This window comes from Mercenaria mercenaria, chromosome 9 (genome assembly GCF_021730395.1).
Source record: "Mercenaria mercenaria strain notata chromosome 9, MADL_Memer_1, whole genome shotgun sequence".
NCBI lineage: Eukaryota > Metazoa > Mollusca > Bivalvia > Venerida > Veneridae > Mercenaria > Mercenaria mercenaria.
The window spans coordinates 67,537,326-67,558,245 of NC_069369.1; the positions used below are offsets into that span (position 1 = coordinate 67,537,326).

The following is a 20,920-nucleotide window of genomic DNA, read 5'->3' on the forward strand; positions in this document are numbered from 1 at the left end:
TTTTCTGCCCGGTTAACTCTTCCATTATGAAGGGATTTTAATATTACTTGCACAAAGTACCTCATAATAAGACGATGTGTCCTGCACAACTTTCAGACCCCTGCTCAAAGGTCAAGGTCACCTTAGCAGTCAAATTTTAAACCCATAGCATGAACAGGGTTTTTCGTGTCCGTCCATAACTCTGACATTCTTTAAGGGATTTTAATTTCATTAGCACAATGTTTCCCCATGATGAACACTTTGTATGCGCAAATCCGGACCCTAGCTAAAAGGTTAAAGGTCACAATTGGGGGCAAGGATCAGCAGAGTTTTTTTTCTGTCCTTTTCCATAACTCTGCCACCCATGAAGGTTTTAATATTACTTGCCAAATGTTTCCCATGATGAGACGACACCAGTCCTAGCTTTAAAGGTTCAAGGTCACACTTTGAGATCAAAGTCAAGAGGATTTTTTTCCTGTCGGTCTATATACTTTGTTCATGCAAAGCAGGTTTTAGATTTTCGTTGGCAAAAATATTCCTGGATGAGACAAACATGTCATGCGCAAGAAAAAAGGTCCCTAGGTCTAAGGTCAAGGTCAATTTAAGTCAAAGGTAATTCAAGAATGACTTTGTACGGAACATTTTCTTCTTGCTGGAGGGATTTTGATGCAACTTGGACCAAAGTTCACCACCATGAGGCACCTTGTCAGTGCTCCAGCAGATTAAAAAAGGGCAGGGTGCTGGCATGAAAGGGCATTTTCTGGGGTCGGGGCCCGGTCTGGGACCGTCTCCCGGAAAAAAAATTTAACTGGTCTTTGCATTCAGTGCATTTTAACATACTTTAGGCATGGAAAAATTTGGCATAATTTTTGGTTAAAAAGGCAATTTTGTCTTTTAATGCTAGGTTGTCATCTCTAATAACTATTTAAATACTAAATTCTGCTGTTGTATTTTACTTGGCATATATCACTTGTAAATTTTGAATTGAAAGATGCTTTAACATTTCTATGGTTTAGGCCTTTACTTGTTACAATTCAGTACACATTTCCATGACTTGATATTTAAAATTTATACGTGAACTTATTACAGAAAATAAAAGTTTAAATTCCGTAAATAATTGAAATCAGGCAAAGTTTTACTAAAAACAGTCCAAAAGCAAAGTTTAGCACTTGTAATAGAACGTATTTCCGGGTACCAAAATTTTAGTCGGTATGGTTACACTTTTTTTCTAAAAGTCTTCTAATGTCCAGTTTAAACAATATTTTTGAAAATTATTATGATGCAAGCATTTTAACAGCATTTTACAGTATTTGACATTAAATGTACCTGTCTTTAAACATCAAGTAACTAATTCAAAGAAAATCATCTGAAAAATCGACATTTCACAAAGCACAAAAAACCTATTTCACAAAAACGTTTTGTAAAACGATAAAATCAAAATAATTTTCCTATTAAAGGGGGATTGGGATCGATTTTTATAATTAATTTAAATTTCTGTTGTCGGACTTAGTTTCAGTGTGATAAAGGGTATTTACGATATATACGAAACGAAAGTAATTGACAGGTGGCGCGGAAAATGATAATGATTCAAAAAAACTGGTTGGCAAATGTTTAATACTAAGGTTCAGTGATTTTTAAAGTAGTGGAGCAGTCTAAAAAATATCATGGTCCGCCTCGGGCCATTACAGCAGGTAATGTTTTCTAATTATATCAATGCCCCCCGGCGTGTAATCACTCGATAAAAAGGGGGAAATAAAGCGTGTATTATAATCTGAGGCAAAAAAGGGAATTTTGGTAAAAAAAGAATGAAGGGTTTGGGTAAAAGGGGAGGTGCCTGGCGGGCAACGGGGCGGACAATTTCGGAACGGGCGATGCCCTGCTGTTATGCTAGCTGGAATACTGCTTGTTTTAAGAATTACGTCCTTTTGTTGTTACTATAAATAGATTTATTGTAACTTTTTATTCTGGCGGTAGAGAAAAATCGAGACCATTTTCTGTGGTACAGCATGCATTTTTACTTCATTTTAGGTGTTTTTGCCTATCTACCTACCTTTAAGAGTTTCTTTGTGGAATATTTTATTATTTTTTTTTTTTTTTTTTAAAGATTAATTTCCCTTTGTTTCTATAAAAACTACATGATAACATTTTTATATAATTCCAAAAAATTCAATTTTGGAAAAATGTGGGTTTTTATATATCACATTTTAATCCAATGTTTTTTAACTATTGTATATGTAGTACAATATTTTATACTTTCATTGACAATATCAGTTCATTATGTTATTCTGCAAGTAGGAAAATTGGTGTTTTCTTAGGGGTTTTTATTGCTGGCAATACTCATTTCACTTGTTTTTTTTAAAATTAACTGCTGTTGAGTATGTATTCCTCCATGGTGTACTGGTCAGTAACCTGAATTTTTTTTTTCTTTTATTGTAGTGGCAGCCCAGGTTTGATTCCTGACTTGAGCATGTTTTTTTATCCCCCGACGAAAGTCGGAGGGATATAGTTTTGGTGTTGTCCGTCCATCCGTCCTTCCGTCCGTCCGTCCGTCTGGAGCCATATCTAGGAAATGGTTGGAATATTTATTTAAAACTTCATATTTCGTGTTCACCACATTTAGTTCTTGCGGCCCGTCAAAGTTTCAGTCAGATTGCCCAAGTAACACCCGAGTTATGGCCCTTAGAACTTTCTAGTGTTAACTATATCTATAGGGTACTATAAATATGGCAATTTCTGCATCATAACTTTGATATATTTGACTAGGAACTATGAAACTTAAACAGAATTTAGATCACCATAATGTGGTTGTGTACACACAATTTCATTTGGATTTATGTGTTAAATTAAGAGTTATTGCCCTTTAATGTATAAAAATCCACATATTTGTACATAACAAACTTACCATTTGTAGATTTCATTAAATTTTTTTTTATTCTTTTTCCCTGAACATTTATTGTAAACATTTTGAAGTTGTGTACCCACACCTGGTCACCCCTTACCTTTATTTACCCCCCCCCCCCAAAAAAAAAAAATAAAATAATAAAAAAAAAATCATTCCCTTTTTTTAGATTTTTTTCAAACAAATCCTTTTACATGTTCACCACTGTGAGGTTATGGGGCCCATCAAGTTTTCAGACAGATTGCCCAAGTAACACCAGAGTTATGGCCCTTAGAAGTTTCTAGTGTTAACTATATAGGGTACTATAGATCTATAGATGTGGCAATTTCTGCATCATAACTTTTGATATATTTGACCTAGAACTATGAAACTTAACAGAATTTAGGACACTATAATGGGTTGTGCACAGACAATTTTGTACGGATTTCTTTTGTAACTTCAGAGTTATTATGTCTTTGCCCTGTCCGTCCGTCCGTCCTTCCGTCCGTCCATCCGTACGTCACACTTCATTTCCGAGCAATAACTGGAGAACCATTTGACCTAGAACCTTCAAACTTCATAGGGTAGTAGGGCTGCTGGAGTAGACGACCCCTATTGTTTTTGGGGTCACTCGGTCAAAGGTCAAGGTCACAGGGGCCTGATCATTGAAAACCATTTCCGATCAATAACTAGAGAACCACTTGACCCAGAATGTTGAAACTTCATAGGATGATTGGTCATGAAGAGTAGACGACCCCTATTGATTTTGGGGACACTCCATCAAAGGTCAAGTTCACAGGGGCCTGAACATTGAAAACCATTTCCGATCAATAACTAGAGAACCACTTGACCCAGAATGTTGAAACTTCATAGATGATTGGTCATGAAGATTTGATGACCCCTATTGATTTTGGGGTCACTCATTCAAAGGTCAAGTCACAGGGGCTGAACATTGAAAAACCATTTCCGATCAATAACTAGAGAACCACTTGACCCAGAATGTTGAAACTTCATTTGGATGATTGGTCATGAAGAGTAGATGACCCCTATTGATTTTGGGTCACTCTGTCAAAGGTCAAGGTCACAGGGGCCTGAACATTGAAAAACCATTTCGATCAATAACTAGAGAACCACTTGACCCAGAATGTTGAAACTTCATAGGATGATTGGTCATGAAGAGTAGAAGACCCCCATTGATTTTGGGGTCACTCATTCAAAGGTCAAGGTCACAGGGGCCTGAACAGTGAAAAACCCTTTCCAATAATAACTAGAGAACCACTTGACCCAGAAGTTGAAACTTCATAGGATGATTGTCATGAAGAGTAGATGAACCCCTATTGATTTTGGGGTCACTCCGTTTAAAAAGGGCAAGGTCACAGGGGCCCTTGGGAAAATGGAAAACCATTTCCGATCAATGACTAGAGAACCACTTGACCCAGAATGTTGAAACTTCAAGGATGATTGGTCATGCAAAGTAGATGACCCCTATCGATTTTTGGGGTTTACTCATTTAAGGTCAAGGTCACAGGGGCCTGGGAACATTGAAAACCATTTCCGGTCAGTAACTTGAGTACCACTTGACCCACAATGTTGAAACTTAATAGGATGATTGGTCATGCAGAGTAGATGACTCCTAACGATTTTGGGGTCACTCTGTGAAAGGTGAAGGTCACAGGGGCCTGAAAAATTGAAACCATTTCCGGTCAGTAACTTGAGAACCACTTGACCCAGAATGATGAAACTTCGTAGGATGATTGGTCATGCAGAGTAGATGCCCCTAACGATTTAGGGTCACTCTGTTAAAGGTCAAGGCCACAGGGGCCTGAACATGGAAAACCATTTCCAATCAATAACTTGAGACCTTGGACCCAGAATGTTGAAACTTCATAGGATGATTGTTCATGCAGAGTAATGACCCCTATTGTTTTTGGGGTCACTCCGTTAAAGGTTTAAAGTCACAGGGGCCTGAAACATTGATAACCAGTTCTGATCAATAACTTGAGAACCACTTGACCCAGAATGTTGAAACTTCATAGGATGATCGAACATGCAGAAGTTTGATGACCCCTATTGATTTTGGGGTCAGTCTATTAAAGGGCAAGGGCACAGTGGCCTGTTCATGTAAAATCATTTTTGGAATAACTTGAAACCACTTTACCTACAATGTTGAAACTTAATAGGATGATTGGAATGCAGGTAGAGACCCCTATTTATTTTGAGGTCACTTGTTTAAGGTCTAGGTCACAGGAGCCTGAACAGTGACTTGAGAACCACTAGGCCAAGAGTGTTGAATTTAGCGGGATGACTAGACATGCCAATAGATGATCCCTATTGCAGCTAACCATCAGTGTTCCTTTGACTTTCGCTCCTGGGCCCCTATTGACTTTTGCCTATAGGACTTTGGGATTGGGGGGGAGACAATGGCGCTTTTTTACAAAAGCATTTTCTAGTTGCCTTTAATTGGTCTAAAATCCACATATTTGTACATAACAAATTACCATTTGGCAGAATTTCATTAAAGCCGGTCTCTGCATTGACGCAACGCTGAAATACAAATATGATAAAGGGGGTTCATCGATGTATGAACATCTCTGCTAAGCCTGTCGAATTGCTTGAATCGATAAACATTGGAAATATAATTTTGTAATAGCTAGATTAACTGCACTTATATTAGCTTTTTCATCTTTCAACTTACTTGCTTTCTGGAACGGACAAATGCCTGGTTAAATAAGAAAGCATTTGCCTTTTATCGTAGATATCAATCAAAACATGAAAATTTCGGTTTTTATTTTTTTTCCACTTCTGCAATCTGATTTTAAATAATTTGTTTTTATGGATAAAATGTTAGTATTAAATGACTTAGTGTTATAACGAATAAAGATTTAATAATATGTTTAATTATTTCCAAAGAGAAATCTGCTTTTTGAAAACAATTCAAGGACAATTTCCTTAGAATGAATAGCTTGGTTCCAATTTTATGTGCTTTTCAGTAAATTGTTAACGCATTTGACTGCATTTTTGATGTTCGATGAATTTTTCAGCCAGTACATGCATCAAGATGAATCCAACCTTCTTAGTGTTTGCACTATCTGTGAGATTTGTCACCGCTCAAGATAGTTTCTGCATTCCGGTGGTCAAAATGCAGGCCAGCGACAACAGTGCATCATCTGATGGAAAGGAATATGTCACAAAAGAACATTTCGATGATTTAGTGAGACAGCTGTTTGTTAATATATCCGGTACTATCAGTGAAAACAAGTACGAGAGTGAACAAGCTGGAAAGAACTACGCCACGAAAGAAGATATTAAGGAGATGATGAGGCAGCTGTATGTTAACATATCAACTGAAATGAATCAAAAGAGATGTGAAGACTCCACTAAAAGTCATACAACTTATACGAAACCTCGTGACTGTCAGGATATCCAAACTAAAGGTAATTTGACAACCGGTACTTATACAATATACCCAGGTAAAAACACTGATGGAATCTTGGTAAGGTGTGACATGAACACAACAACCGGGGGATGGACAGTTATACAACGACGCACTTCGAACACAGACTTTTATAAAACATGGAATGACTACGAAGAAGGATTTGGTAACATTAAGGACAATTTCTGGCTCGGTAACCGTCATATTCATGAAATAACTAATCAGGGTCAATACAAACTGCGTGTTGATCTCACAAGTATGGAAGGCGAGACGGCCTACGCAGAGTATCGTGAATTTTCTTTTGGTGATGCCAATTCAAGCTACAAGCTGTTTGTTGCCGGGTACAATGGTACTGCTGGAGACAGTCTGACAGGAAGCGGAAATGGAAATAAATTTTCTACACACGACAGAGACAATGACGTCTATGGTGGAAACTGCGCAGTGGCGTATCACGGCGGGTGGTGGTACGATAAATGTCATTCGTCCAATCTCAACGGACAGTATGGATATACAGGATATGCTAAAGGTCCAGTCTGGCGGCCATGGAAAGGATACTATGCTCCAATGAAAACTACAGAGATGAAAGTACGACACTATAACTAAGCATAGCTCACTGAGTAGTGTTCACTGTGACCACTACTCACTAAACATAGCTCTCTGAGTAGTGTTCACTGTGAGCATAACTCACTGCATATTGGTTAATGCAAGTACTTCTCATGAACATAGAACACTGAGTAGTGTTCACTGTGAGCACTACTCACTGAGCATAAGTCAGTGAGAGGTGTTCACAGGAGTACTACCCACTGAGCATAGTTCATTGCATAGTGTTCACTGTAAGCACTACTAACTGAACATAGCTCACTGAGTTGTGTTCACCGTGAGTACTACTCACTGAGCATAGCTCATTGCATAGTGTTCACTGTAAGCACTAATTACTGAACATAGCTCATTGCATAGTGTTCACTGTAAACACTACTTTCTGAACAAAGCTCACTGAGAGGTGTTCACTGTGAGTTCTACTCACCGAGCGTAGCTCATTGCATAGTGTTCACTGTATGCACTACTTACTGAGCATAGCTCATTGAATAGTGTTCGCTTTAAGCAGTACTAACTGAACATAGCTCACTGAGAGGTGTTCACAGTGAGTACTACTCACTGAACATAGTTCATTGCATAGTGTTCACTGTAAGCACTAATTACTGAACATAGCTCATTGCATAGTGTTCACTGTAAACACTACTTTCTGAACAAAGCTCACTGAGAGGTGTTCACTGTGAGTTCTACTCACCGAGATTAGCTCATGGCATAGTGTTCACTGTAAGCACTACTAACTAAACATAGCTCACTGAGTTGTGTTCACCGTGAGTACTACTCACTGAGCATAGCTCATTGCATAGTGTTCACTGTAAGCACTAATTACTGAACATAGCTCATTGCATAGTGTTCACTGTAAACACTACTTTCTGAACAAAGCTCACTGAGAGGTGTTCACTGTGAGTTCTACTCACCGAGATTAGCTCATTGCATAGTGTTCACTGTATGCACTACTTACTGAACATAGCTCATTGCATAGTGTTCACTGTAAACATTACTTACTGAACATAGCTCACTACTCACTATGTAGTGTTAACTGTGAACACTACTTACTGAACCTAGCTCACTGAGTAGTGTTCACTGTGAACACTACCCACTGAACATAGCTCACTGAGGGTGTTCATTGTAAGTACTGCCCACGGAGCATAGCCTATTGAATAGTGTTCACTGTAAGCACTATTCACTGAACGTAGCTCGCTTTATAGTGTTCACTGTGAATAGCTCATTGCATAGTGTTCATTGTAAACATTACTTACTGAACATAGCTCACTACTCACTGAGTAGTGATCACTGTGAACACTACTTACTGAACAAAGCTCACTGAGTAGTGTTCACTGTGAGTATTACCTCTAAGCATAGCTCACTGAGAAGTTTTCACTGTGAGTACTACTCACTGAGCATAGCTCATTGTATAGTGTTCACTGTAAGCACTACTTACTGAACATAGCTCATTGTATAGACTTCACTGTAAACACATTACTGAACATAGTGCTGAACATAGCTCACTGAATAGTGTTTACTGTGAGCACTGACTGCTGAGCATAGCTCATTGAATAGTGTTCACTGAAATTACTGCGAACACTACCCACTGAACATAGCTCACTGAGTTGTGTTCACCGTGAGTACTACTCACTGAGCATAGCTCATTGCATAGTGTTCATTGTAAGCACTAATTACTGAACATAGCTCATTGCATAGTGTTCACTGTAAACACTACTTTCTGAACAAAGCTCATTGAGAGGTGTTCACTGTGAGTTCTACTCACCGAGCGTAGCTCATTGCATAGTGTTCACTGTATGCACTACTTACTGAGCATAGCTCATTGCATAGTGTTCGCTTTAAGCAGTACTAACTGAACATAGCTCACTGAGAGGTGTTCACTGTGAGTTCTACTCACCGAGATTAGCTCATTGCGTAGTGTTCACTGTATGCACTACTTACTGAACATAGCTCATTGCATAGTGTTCACTGTAAACATTACTTACTGAACATAGCTCACTACTCACTATGTAGTGTTAACTGTGAACACTACTTACTGAACCTAGCTCACTGAGTAGTGTTCACTGTGAACACTACCCACTGAACATAGCTCACTGAGGGTGTTCATTGTAAGTACTGCCCACGGAGCATAGCCTATTGAATAGTGTTCACTGTAAGCACTATTCACTGAACGTAGTGTTCGCTGTGAATACTACTCACCGAGCATAGCTCATTGCATAGTGTTCATTGTAAACATTACTTACTGAACATAGCTCACTACTCACTGAGTAGTGATCACTGTGAACACTACTTACTGAACAAAGCTCACTGAATAGTGTTTACTGTGAGCACTGACTGCTGAGCATAGCTCACTGAGTAGTGTTCACTGTGAGTACTACTTGCTGAACATAGCTCACTGAGAAGTGTTCACTGTGAGTACTACTCACTGAGCATAGCTCATTGAATAGTGTTCACTGAAATTACTGCGAACACTAACCAATGAACATAGCTCACTGAGATGTGTTCACTGTGAGTACTACCCACTGATAACAGTTCATTGCATAGTGTTCACTGTAAGCACTACTTACTGAGCATAGCTCTCTGAGAGGTGTTCGCTGTGAGTACTCTTTGCATAGTGTTCACTGTAAGCACTACTTACTGAATATAGTTCACTACTCACTGAGTAGTGCCGTCGTTTATATGACTGAAAAAGACGTTAAACCCGAACACACACACGCACACGCACACGCACACGCACACACACACACTGAGTAGTGTTCACTGTGAACACTACTTTCTGAACATTGCTCACTGAGTAGTGTTTATAGTGAATGATTATAGCTCACTGAGTAGTGTTCACTGTGTATACTTTCACTGAGCGTAGCTCACTGCATAGTGTTCATTGTGGGCACTTCTAACTGAGCATAGCGCACTGCATAGTGTTCACTGTAAGCACTACTTACTGAGGATAGCTCACAGCATAGTGTTCACTGTAAGCACTACTTACTGAGCACTGATCACTGAGTAGTGTTTACTCACAGCAGTGTCACTGAGCATAACTCACTGCATAGTGTTTACTGTGAGCACTACTAACTGAACATATCTCACTCTGAGCACTACTCAATGAACATAGCTCACTGAGTAGTGTTCACTGTGAGTACAACTCACTGAGAAGTGTTCACTGTCCTCACTGAGTAGTGTTCACTGTCATTAATACTCACTGAGTAGACTAGCCACTAGACTGATAATAAAAAAATTGTCAGAAAATTTCAACTGCTGTTATATTTCTCTTATTTTATGTGATAGTGAAAAATGCAAGTCTATTTTAGAGATTTTCGTAGATAGCTGGTTGTAATATTATAGATATTGGACATAGGATATAAACTTCTACATTCAGAATTTAAAAAATCAAAATTGAAAAAAAAAAAAAATCATAGTATAGGAGCTAGTCTACTCACTCAGTAATGTTCACTGTGAGTACTATTCATTGAACATAATTCACTGAGTAGTGTTCTCTGTGTGAACTTCTCACTAAGCATATCTCACTGATTAGTGTTCACTGTGATTATTTCGCACTGAACATATCTAAGTGAGAAGTGTTCAATGTGAGTACTATAATCATCGACTATATCTCAGTGAGTATAGTGTTCACTGTGAGTACTATTCACTAAGCACAGATCACTGAGTAGTGTTCACTTTGAGTACTACTCACTGAACATAGCTCACAATGTAGTGTCCGCTGTGACTAGTACTCGTTGAACATCACTGAGTAGTGTTCACTGTGTGTACTTCTCACTGAGCAAAGCTCACTGAGTAGTGTTCTCTGTGTTTACTTTTCACTGAGCATAGCTCACTGCATAGTGCGTGCTACGCACTGAGCATTGCTCATTAAGAAGTGCTCACTGAATATTGCTTTTAGTGTTAGTACCACAAACTGACCATTGCCCACCAGGTTGTGTTCAGTATACTGTTCACTGTGAGAACTACGAATTGAGCATTGCTCACTAAGTAGTGTTCACTGTGAGTACTACGCACAGAGTATAGCTCACCAAGTAGTGTTCACTGTGAATACTTCTCACTGAGCATAGCTCACCAAGTAGAGTTCACTGATTATTTCTTTCGCTATAAGAACTACTCACTGAACATCGCTCACTGAGTAGTGTCCACTGAACATTTCACACAAAGTTCACTGTCTCTGAGTGTGTTTTACACACTTACCATTGCTCGTTGGGTAGTGCTCCATGAAACATTGCTTTCACTGTGAGTACCATGATCATCCTTAGCTGGGTAGTGTCCACAGAGCAATTTATGCAAAGTAGGGTTTACTGCCTCTGAATAGTGAATACTCACTGACCATTGCTCAACCAGTAGTGTTCATTGAACAATGCTTTCAATTTGTGTTCTATTCATTGAGCATTTTTTCCGCTATAAGTTCTACTCACTGAACACCGATCACTGTGTAGTGCCCAATGACCAACTTTTAACCCTTACCCTGCTAAATTTCTTTACTGAACTTATCCTTTATTCAATTTATACAGTTCTATTAACTGTTAAAAGGGGTGCTTACCTAAAAGATACTGACTGAATGGCAAACAGTGTAGATCTTGATCAGATTGCACGGGTTTGCAGGCTGGTCATGATCTACACTGGTCGCAAAGGCAGAATCATTCGTGTCCAGCATAATAAGGGTTAAATAGAATTCCAGGAATTTGAGAAAGGGAGACTATTTCGCAAGTTTAGACTGATTTATTTCCCTTAGATTGCTGACACTGCTCAAAAGAAAGAAATAAGCAACAACAACGCACACGCACACACACACACACACACACACACACACACATATTATATTAAATATTAAGATCTTGTTCCACGGGGTTAGAAAAGATGAGAAAAATATGTATTACTCAAAAACTTTTTTAAAAATACGAATTAACAAATGTTGTAGGGATTTATAGTATATTATTTACTTGATTTGGTCCATAGTTTATGCTATTGACTGATCTATAGTTAAATACTAACTTTTTCTGGGCTAAAGATAAAATTTCAAATAAACTATTTTGAAAAAAAAATATTTCGGATATCATGTTATACAACACTTATTGAAAGGCTTGCCTTTGGACCTCTGGCATGAGTTCCGACAACTGACCGGCAAGCAATACAGTAAGTGTATAATACATCCTTGCATATCTACTTACCTGTTTTTGAAATTAACATGAGTGGTATATTTCATAATGTGGGAAACTGTTGAACAAGCTTTATGAAGTATACCATCATTTTCCATCAAAAGTGACAAATGTGTCTGTCTATTTATTATCTTAATTAAGAATTGTGTAACTAATCATAAACACAAGTCTGTGCCTTATAAATAATTAATTACATTTAGGCCGAAAATATAAAACATAATTTATCTAAAATGGATATAAATCATTTAGTATAACGTGTTAATTGAGCATCTGTTTCTTAACACGTTTACCTATTGATGAAAGTGTTATAAAAGTAACTAATTAATTATCAAGAAGAGTTTTACATATCATTTATTGCCATATCGTGTTCACCCGCTTTACATATGAAAAATAATACACGTGTTTGTATCCATCTGCTCTGACATGTTATCTTAAATGAGTAGAACTTGGTTACATTACATAAAATGTATTGATAAGCATATATTTTGCTTACAAAGTAGATTCTATATTAACTACCATTTTCAAGATCTTTTAAAGTATGAACACTTTCTTCTACTAGTTTTGCTGTCAGATATATAATGGACTTAAATGATTTTTACCACGACTATGAAACAGTCTTTAATTAAATAAACTTGATGGCGTTCTATTACAAGCTGAACTTAAAAATTATTATATAGACGCTAATTAAACATTTTGGTATAACAGGAACTTTGCGCGGCGTTTCAGACGCATTCTCATGTAGGGGTGACAAATGAGATAAGAAAAAAATCAAATTTTTTACTTTTAGAGTGACGGCTGATTTAGCGATAATACAGATACATAATATGAATTGCTATGTTTTCCGAAGTTTTACCAGTACAACTAGTCCACTTTCTGAAATATGTCATCATATTTATAACAACTATGAATATTTTTTTCATCATTTTTGTGACTTACTCTTCGCAACTATTGTTTTAAGTGTGTAAATTGTGCACATCTACAGCTTTAAAAAAGTATGCTTTTCGGTTTGGGTATACATTTTATAAATTGGATCATTTGTTCAAATGCGTGCAAATAGCATAGCCTTCATTTACTAGTAAATTCAAAATAAAACAAAAAATAACTTTTATTCAAATGAACCAAACACTCTTTTGTCAACTTAAGCAGTCTAGACATAAAAATTGAAAATATAATTGTTTTGCTCTTTCCTGACTGGGAAAACTTTCAGGATTTAACCAATCATATTACAAAAAGGAACCGGCATTGCTTAAATCCATAAAAGTAAGGCATTCAAACTGTCCTGTAAATGATGTGAGACATCTCGTAAATGATTGTTATTTGCATGATGCACAAATCAAGCCATACGTAACTATTATATGGCAAAATATCATAAAACATATAAGATATTCAAAGAAAGATTTTAATCACTACTTGTCCAGCCTTCAGTGCAAATTTTGGAAATAATATTAACATTCGTAGTTTAGGTAACGGATTTGTTCTCAGTGAACTTAGTCAGATTAACTAAAAATTGCACTGTGTAACAAATTCCAAAACAAATATTTGACAGTTAGACTTAAAAATAAACACATGGTACAAAATATCGTAGTTTTTTGGGCGGAGTAAAGTTATCATTTCGCATGTTCATCTCACATCAAAAGTCACACCTTGTCCCGTAAATGACTTACTAAACCCGATGTTGTTACATATATGTAACAATATAATATAAACACATTATAATTATGCTTTATAGATATCGAGTGCTTGCAAAAACTTTATATACAATGTATTCTATGATCAAGATCATTACCACTCCCCAGTAATATAAGCCAGTGTCTATAATATCAATATTAATATTTTCGAGAACTCTTTTTGTGTTCAAGAACTCCGAGAAATTAACAGAAACTAGTAATTCTAGCATACATCAAAAGAACCAAATATATATGTGACTGTAACAGGAAAACATTAACATTCGTAACAAAATATCAACCTTATTAAGTCAAATCTCGTTTTGTCCCTTCTTACAATGTCCCATAAATGTCCCATAAATGACTACGTAAACTTGGAGGTCTCGTCACTCACAGCAAACACTGCGTGATTTTCCTGTTGCATTCGACCACCTTTAAAACATTGCTGTTAGCCGCCCGGATTCTTTCTTCTTTGGCTGGCCATCTAAACTGCCCCACTACTTTACTGCATTTCCCCATGCATTTTGTCATACTTATCTATATCTTTACCTTCCAAAATTTGTATAAAAATACTTCTATTTTTTCGTTCAAAAATAATTCCATACCGCATGAAGGGTTTACATCCATATAGGGTATAGTTTTTATATAAAAATACATATAATTCATAGTATATATTTATCATAAAACCATCATAATGCTTAAATAAAGATGAATTTTCATCACTAACGTGTATTTGATGTCTTTAAATTATGTTCTTACCCATAATCGGGCTTGGAAAAAATTGGTCATTTACGGGACGCATTTTATAGATCTGCAGAACCATCTCATTCAAACCATAACACAGGCATGCATTATAACATATTTTTTTTAAGTAATGACAAGGGAGGCTTTATGATATTTTATACTAATTAGTTCAAGTGAGTGATAAGCAGACGATCGCGCTTCGCTTTAAGATCATTGCAAAACAACTTTATTGTTTGAATGTGTCAGTGAAAAAATCAACATCATTGTTGCCCATTATTGTAATATCCTGATAGAATCACTCACCAGAATATCACCCAAATGCCTTCTATTGTCCGACCATAAATCTTTCAAAAATATTGCGGCTTGCAAACTTTATTCACATGATTTCCAGCTGACGTCGAGAATGAGTCCAAAGATGCATAAAAACGCACAAAAAACCTAAGCTACGATAAGAAATGTCGGCGTACGACTCGTAAATGACGTCTCGTAAATGATTGTATTTGTCATTTGACACAGCTTTTTTACGAGAAAAACACATAAATGTATGACATAACACCTCAGTTATGGTAACTTGATATTCCAGGCACGATATAGGTGGTACATCCGCTACTAGAAGTAAATATCTTGGCTGTTTTGCAGTGTTAATTACAAGACTCGTAAATGAGATTTAAAAAAATACACTTGCAGGCACGCAGTTTGATTTGTTTTTATTTGATTTACATCATCTAGAAAGAGCATATAACAATGTTTTACTTAATACATTGATATATTACAATAAGTTACACAGTATTTCCACTCTAATATGTTTTGAAATGACTCTCACAATACACAAATATAAATAGGACTCGTAAATGAGAGGAATTTGATGACACAACAATGTCATCAATTTTGAAAGCATTTTTGCTTACCCCTTACTCATAAAACTTGTAAGAAATAAAAGTTTGTTCATGTGCATAAGGTAAAAATGTGTGCAAATGTTAGGAGGCATATACGTGGTATGAATAATACTTATTTTCACCATATAAAACCTAAAATGGCATTGTCTTGGCTTCTGTAACCCCAATGACAGCCTTTGTCACCCCTACGTGAGAATGCGTCTTCATTAATAAGTAATCGAACATTTGTGGAAAATAACTGCTTAATCCTTGTCTCTTTTTTTGGTTTTTGTTGTTATTTTTTTAGTTTTTTTTTTTTTAGTTTTTTTTTGGAGGGGGGGGGGGGGGGGGTGGGGGGGGATGGTTAACGCCGTTTTTACAACAGTATTTCAGTTATGTAATGGCGGGCAGTTAACCTAACCGGTGTTCCTGGATTCTCTATCAGTACAAACCTGTTCTCCGCAAGTAACTGCAAACTTCCCGTGGAGGACGAATTTAAACTTTCATGATAGCTTCTATAAACGGTGAAAAGTTTAAACAAAGTCGCATTAAATTCAAATTATACACGCTTTCCGTCATTTCTGTATTGCATGTAGAGGTGGTGGCTGGAACGGCCTGGTAGAACGGTTGATCTCGACATTTCAATGCAGACGATACAGATGTCTTCTGCTTTTACCGCTAACAGACAGGTGGCGCGCGAGACGGAAAATGGGCGCGTGCTTTTGGAGGCATACAGACACTAAATAGAAAAATGGCGCGAAAAAAAATGGTAGTCGCATAACGGCGGATACAAATAGTCCTCAGTGTTTTTGCTCTGTAGAGCTATTTTCCTTATTTTCTTTGCAATTTTTTTGCTAAAATCACATGACAGATCTATGCTTGACATGTAGGTAGCATTTTCATAATGAAATAACAACATTACAAAATTTTTCATGGAAACTTAGATCATACACCACCAGTATAATTTGGGGTCTCATTTTTTAGCTGATTTTGCAGTTTGTGTGTTTGACTGAAATTATTTTTCTTGCATCTAACATGACCCCTACTTTTCTTTTGATTTTTAGTTAGCACTGACAATATTCTTCAAGAAAATGTAAGTTACAGAAATTTAAAATGGGTCCTGATGTGTGCTGGGGTCATTGGAAATAGGTCAATTTTATATAGAATAAAGAACAACAACTATTTAGTGTGTTATAACCTATAAGATAACATTGGTAAAAAATGAAACCTGGCCAGATGATGGTGGGAATGGGCTACTTTGATTAGAATTTGATAGAAAATGACAAATTAATTGCAATTTTGTTGAAAATGAGGATAAAACCCAAAAATATCACATTTTCACTGTTTTGAGTGTATTTTTTTTTCAAAAACTGCATATTTATAGACTACTTATTGCTATTTTATGGCCATCAGAGGTAAAAGTGAACAAATTTAACAGTTTAAATGTGTAATTTGCATGCAGGATAGAGTAGAAAATGTCTAAACAGGGCAAAACAAGGCTGCATTTAGGGTAACTGCTTCAAAATTATGTCGCGACAGCTATTTTTTGACAAAATCTGACGCTTTGTCTTATGGTACTGAAAATGCCGTAAAAACTTGGAAACTGTTGATACCAAGCTAAAACTTTATATTATTTCATGCATTTGGGTTTCTTATACATTTCAAATGAAACTGGCACAGTGTCAGAGAAAAAAGTTTTTCTTATAGGCATACAGACACTAAATAGAAAAATGGCGCGAAAAAAATGGTAGTCGCATAATGGCGGATACAAATAGTCCTCAGTTTTTTTTGCTCTGTAGAGCTATTTTCCTTATTTTCTTTGCAATGTTTTTGCTTAAATCACATGACAGATCTATGCTTGACATGTAGGTAGCATTTTCACAATGAAATAACAACATGGCAAAATTGTTCATGGAAACTTAGATCATACACCACCAGTATAATTTGGGGTCTAAATTTTTAGCTGATTTTGCAGTTTGTGTGTTTGACTGAAATTATTTTTCCTGCATCAAACATGACCCCCACTTTTCTTTTGATTTTTAGTTAGCACTGACAATATTCTTCAAGAAAATGTAAGTTACAGAAATTTAAAATGGGTCCTGATGTGTGCTGCGGTCATTGGAAATAGGTCAATTTTATATAGAATAAAGAACAACTATTCAGTGTGTTATAACCTGGAGGCTGGTCTTACCTACTCACACTTTTCAATCGTTAATGGACCTATTATTCTTTTCCTCTGTTTCAGGATGTTATATGGAAGTTGTGTAACTTTCCCATAAACACGATCTTGCTCCGGTCTTTGACATATTAATTTAGTTCTTTTGAGTTATCTTATTGGTCACCTAACTACAGGGCACAATTTCAACAAAACGAAGTTAACTTCAGGATTTTTCTCTCCCTCAGTTTCTTAAATACCTTCATCTTTTTTATCATCTGCCTACAAACCAAAATAGTTGGTACATGTGACCTAGACATGACTTTAAAATGGAGCATTTTGTCTATTTTATCGTGTAGAAGTCCAAACTTTCTTTTGAGGAGCCCGTACCGCAAACCTTAAGCTATATACAATTCTTTCTGCTTCTATCTCTAGGCCTGGGGACACTTTATTTAAATTAAAGTTGATTTTTAAAAAAAAAATTCCTGCCTCAGTGTTTTTGAGGTCTTGTCACGTGCGTATAGAGGCTGTACATGGTATAATTATTCTAACATCAATGTTACTACGTTCGCCTGCGGAAATCTTTTAGGCTGCAAGGTATACATCTTCCATGAGTGTTTCAAATGAAAAATTTATTCAAACAGATGTATATGTGTAACAGTTCCCGAATATTCTAAATTTCTAGCGTAATCGTTGGTGAACTAGTTAAAGATATGCGTGCTCTATTAGCAACACGTCGGACTTTTTGTGTAAAACTTTCTAAATCGGAAGTAGGCTATATTTTACTCGGTCAGAAAGTTTTTGCCGATAACCCTGGCCAACAGGTATCTAGAGGAAATGTCAACTTTGCACGGCTTTTGGTTTTTATTAAGATAGGTGGTACGCCTGCTGGTAGATTCCTCACTCACTTTCAATTTATGGGGACAAGTTATAGTCAACTTGATAGTAAATCGACATGGTTACTTTATTTCAGCCTGTCATAGTCGTCAGGAGAGTTAATTAGATTCCCAGCATGAGACCGACCTTATTTGATCTAAGAAATGATATATAGCCGAACCATGTTTTACGTATCGATGAGGTTATACGCTTGCGGAATAATTTCACGAGGGCGTAGCCCGAGTGAATTGTATACGCGGCGTATAACCGATTCGTATTGTTGAGATGTTGTGCTAAGTATTTTTTCGATTCTAATATCTCTTTTATGTAAACAAGTAGATGAAAAAGGGAAGCACTGTAGGCCTATGGCGCCAAATATATAGTAGGTCGACGTGACGTCAACGCGCAACAGTGTTATAAACGGGAATTCTAACATGGCTAGATTTGATTGCAAGTTAAACAAAGAAGAAAGTCAAGCTCCGTTTATTCTGCGATAAAAAACGATTGGCGCGCGGACCGGTAAGAAAGCATTATGACGTCAATTATTTTACGGCTTGTTGCATTATTAAATAATATTTCGTATTTGATTTAAGCCAATTTCAACTGTTTCATAAATAGGTAAAGCCAATATTCCCCGGAATCCGGAGATGTTAGTTCGAGTCCGACTAGCTATAGCGCTCCATGTGCCTGCTGGTTAGAAACTATAAAGACAGGTTGTGTAAGCAGACCGCCGTGACATAATTGGAATGTTGGTGAGAAAGGGCGTAAACCAAATACAATGGTTACCAAATGCATAAGTACAATATAACTTATTTCATTATATACGTATATAAATTCTGTAAAACAATTGGCTTTCATGTTACAAGTAAATATTAACAGGCAGGAAAAACATCCGTATTGTACCTTTTGTATTGCATGTTTCCGGACTACCTTCATTGATATGCATGACCTGACACAGTTCTATAAATAGGGTACATAAAAACTTCACTAAGTTCAATCTTAACATTGATAAACATTGAAGATTTCGTTCAATAACAAAACACCAAACAAAAAGGTAGTATAATATAAAGTATAATAAAAGGGTCATTATAACAGTAGCTAGAACTGGGATTTTGTATTCGGCTCTCGTGGAGTTTGCAAGGTCGGATCACACTCGGCGCTTGCGCGCCTCGTGAGATCCGATCTGGCAAAAATCCACTCGACTACTTTAGGAATTCGTATCTAATAATCGTTTATGTTTGCATGTACAATAATGGTCGCGCCTGGATCTGCAATTGATTGTTTTTCAAGTAATTGGCGACAGCTTAAGAAAGCCATAACCGGAAATAACTGGTACCATGCAACACACTATAACTATGTACATACCTACGTACCTTTAAGATACATGTACCTTCATAAGGTACCTCAACATGCAATAGAGCCGGACATATCGAATAATCATTTATGGTTGTATGTACCTGGATTATAAGTTTTTTTTTAGACATTTGTGATGCCTACAACGGAGAAATTGTAAAATACACGACCAGATATAGATGCACTGATGTTGAACTGGAAACTTATCGGTACTGTCTAGACCGGCTGAAACATTTTCTTACGGTAAAAAATACAAACAAATAGATTTATCTCTTAGAAATTGTTTCAGAAAATTTGATGTAATTTTTATAACTACTACTTAGCACTTAGAATAAGTCGAGTATTTAGTCGGCATACAACCGAAGCAGAGTAGAATCACAATCGTAGGGTGAAATGGAGCAGAAATATTTTATCGTAGATTCATGCATAGACGATTTCGCTATATGTTTATAAAGTAGTTGCTGCAGATCGTGTTAGAATACTTTATATCTGTGAGATAGACAGACATTTTGTATTTGCAAAAAAAATACAATTTTCATTCAAATTCATTAAAAACAATATCCATAACAAGAGCAAAAATTATATTGAATATTATCATACCGTATGCAAAGCTAAAATATCTGAAATACTTTTTGATACATTTAGAAAAGGATGTTTTCTTTGCACTATATGAAAATATTTTCACTCGGTTTTAATTTTCACAATCGGGTACGCAAGAAAGATAACTCTTTAGTCTTTTGGTTAACTATTCGTCGTCAGATCGTATTCTCTTCCACGTGTAAAAGAAGCAATGAAGACTTTAGCTGGCAAGTCATTGTTTTCTAGTTTTGTCATTGATTTTTTAAATCTCACGGAAATCGACTATGTCCTCACAATTACTTGAGAAATATATAAAACCATAAAATGAATGCAGAATATGAAATTATAAAATGAATGCAGATCACAATAATATCTATAAGAAATTAGATAACTTCATACGAATATCTTATCAAGTCGAAGTTTGTTTGACATAATAATAAATAATAATTAGAGATTAAATAACGCTGCAATCCATAAAGTATTTGATTCACCAACAAATAATCAAAGTACTGAAAGTACAGAAAGGCTGGCTACCACAAAACACTGGATGAAAATCTTAGATATTTTGGTTTTTCCATATCAAAGTCAGGCGAGCATAGGGTACTGTTGTGATGAATCATCTTGATTA

At 36.4% G+C, this 20,920-nt stretch overlaps 1 protein-coding gene across 1 annotated transcript in view; it reads left to right on the forward strand.

Annotated features, from left to right (window-relative positions):
- The window catches only part of LOC123547331 (ADP-ribosylhydrolase ARH3-like), a 134,740-nt gene that overhangs the window by 18,034 nt on the left and 95,786 nt on the right, over window positions 1-20,920 (forward strand). The window lies entirely within an intron of this gene.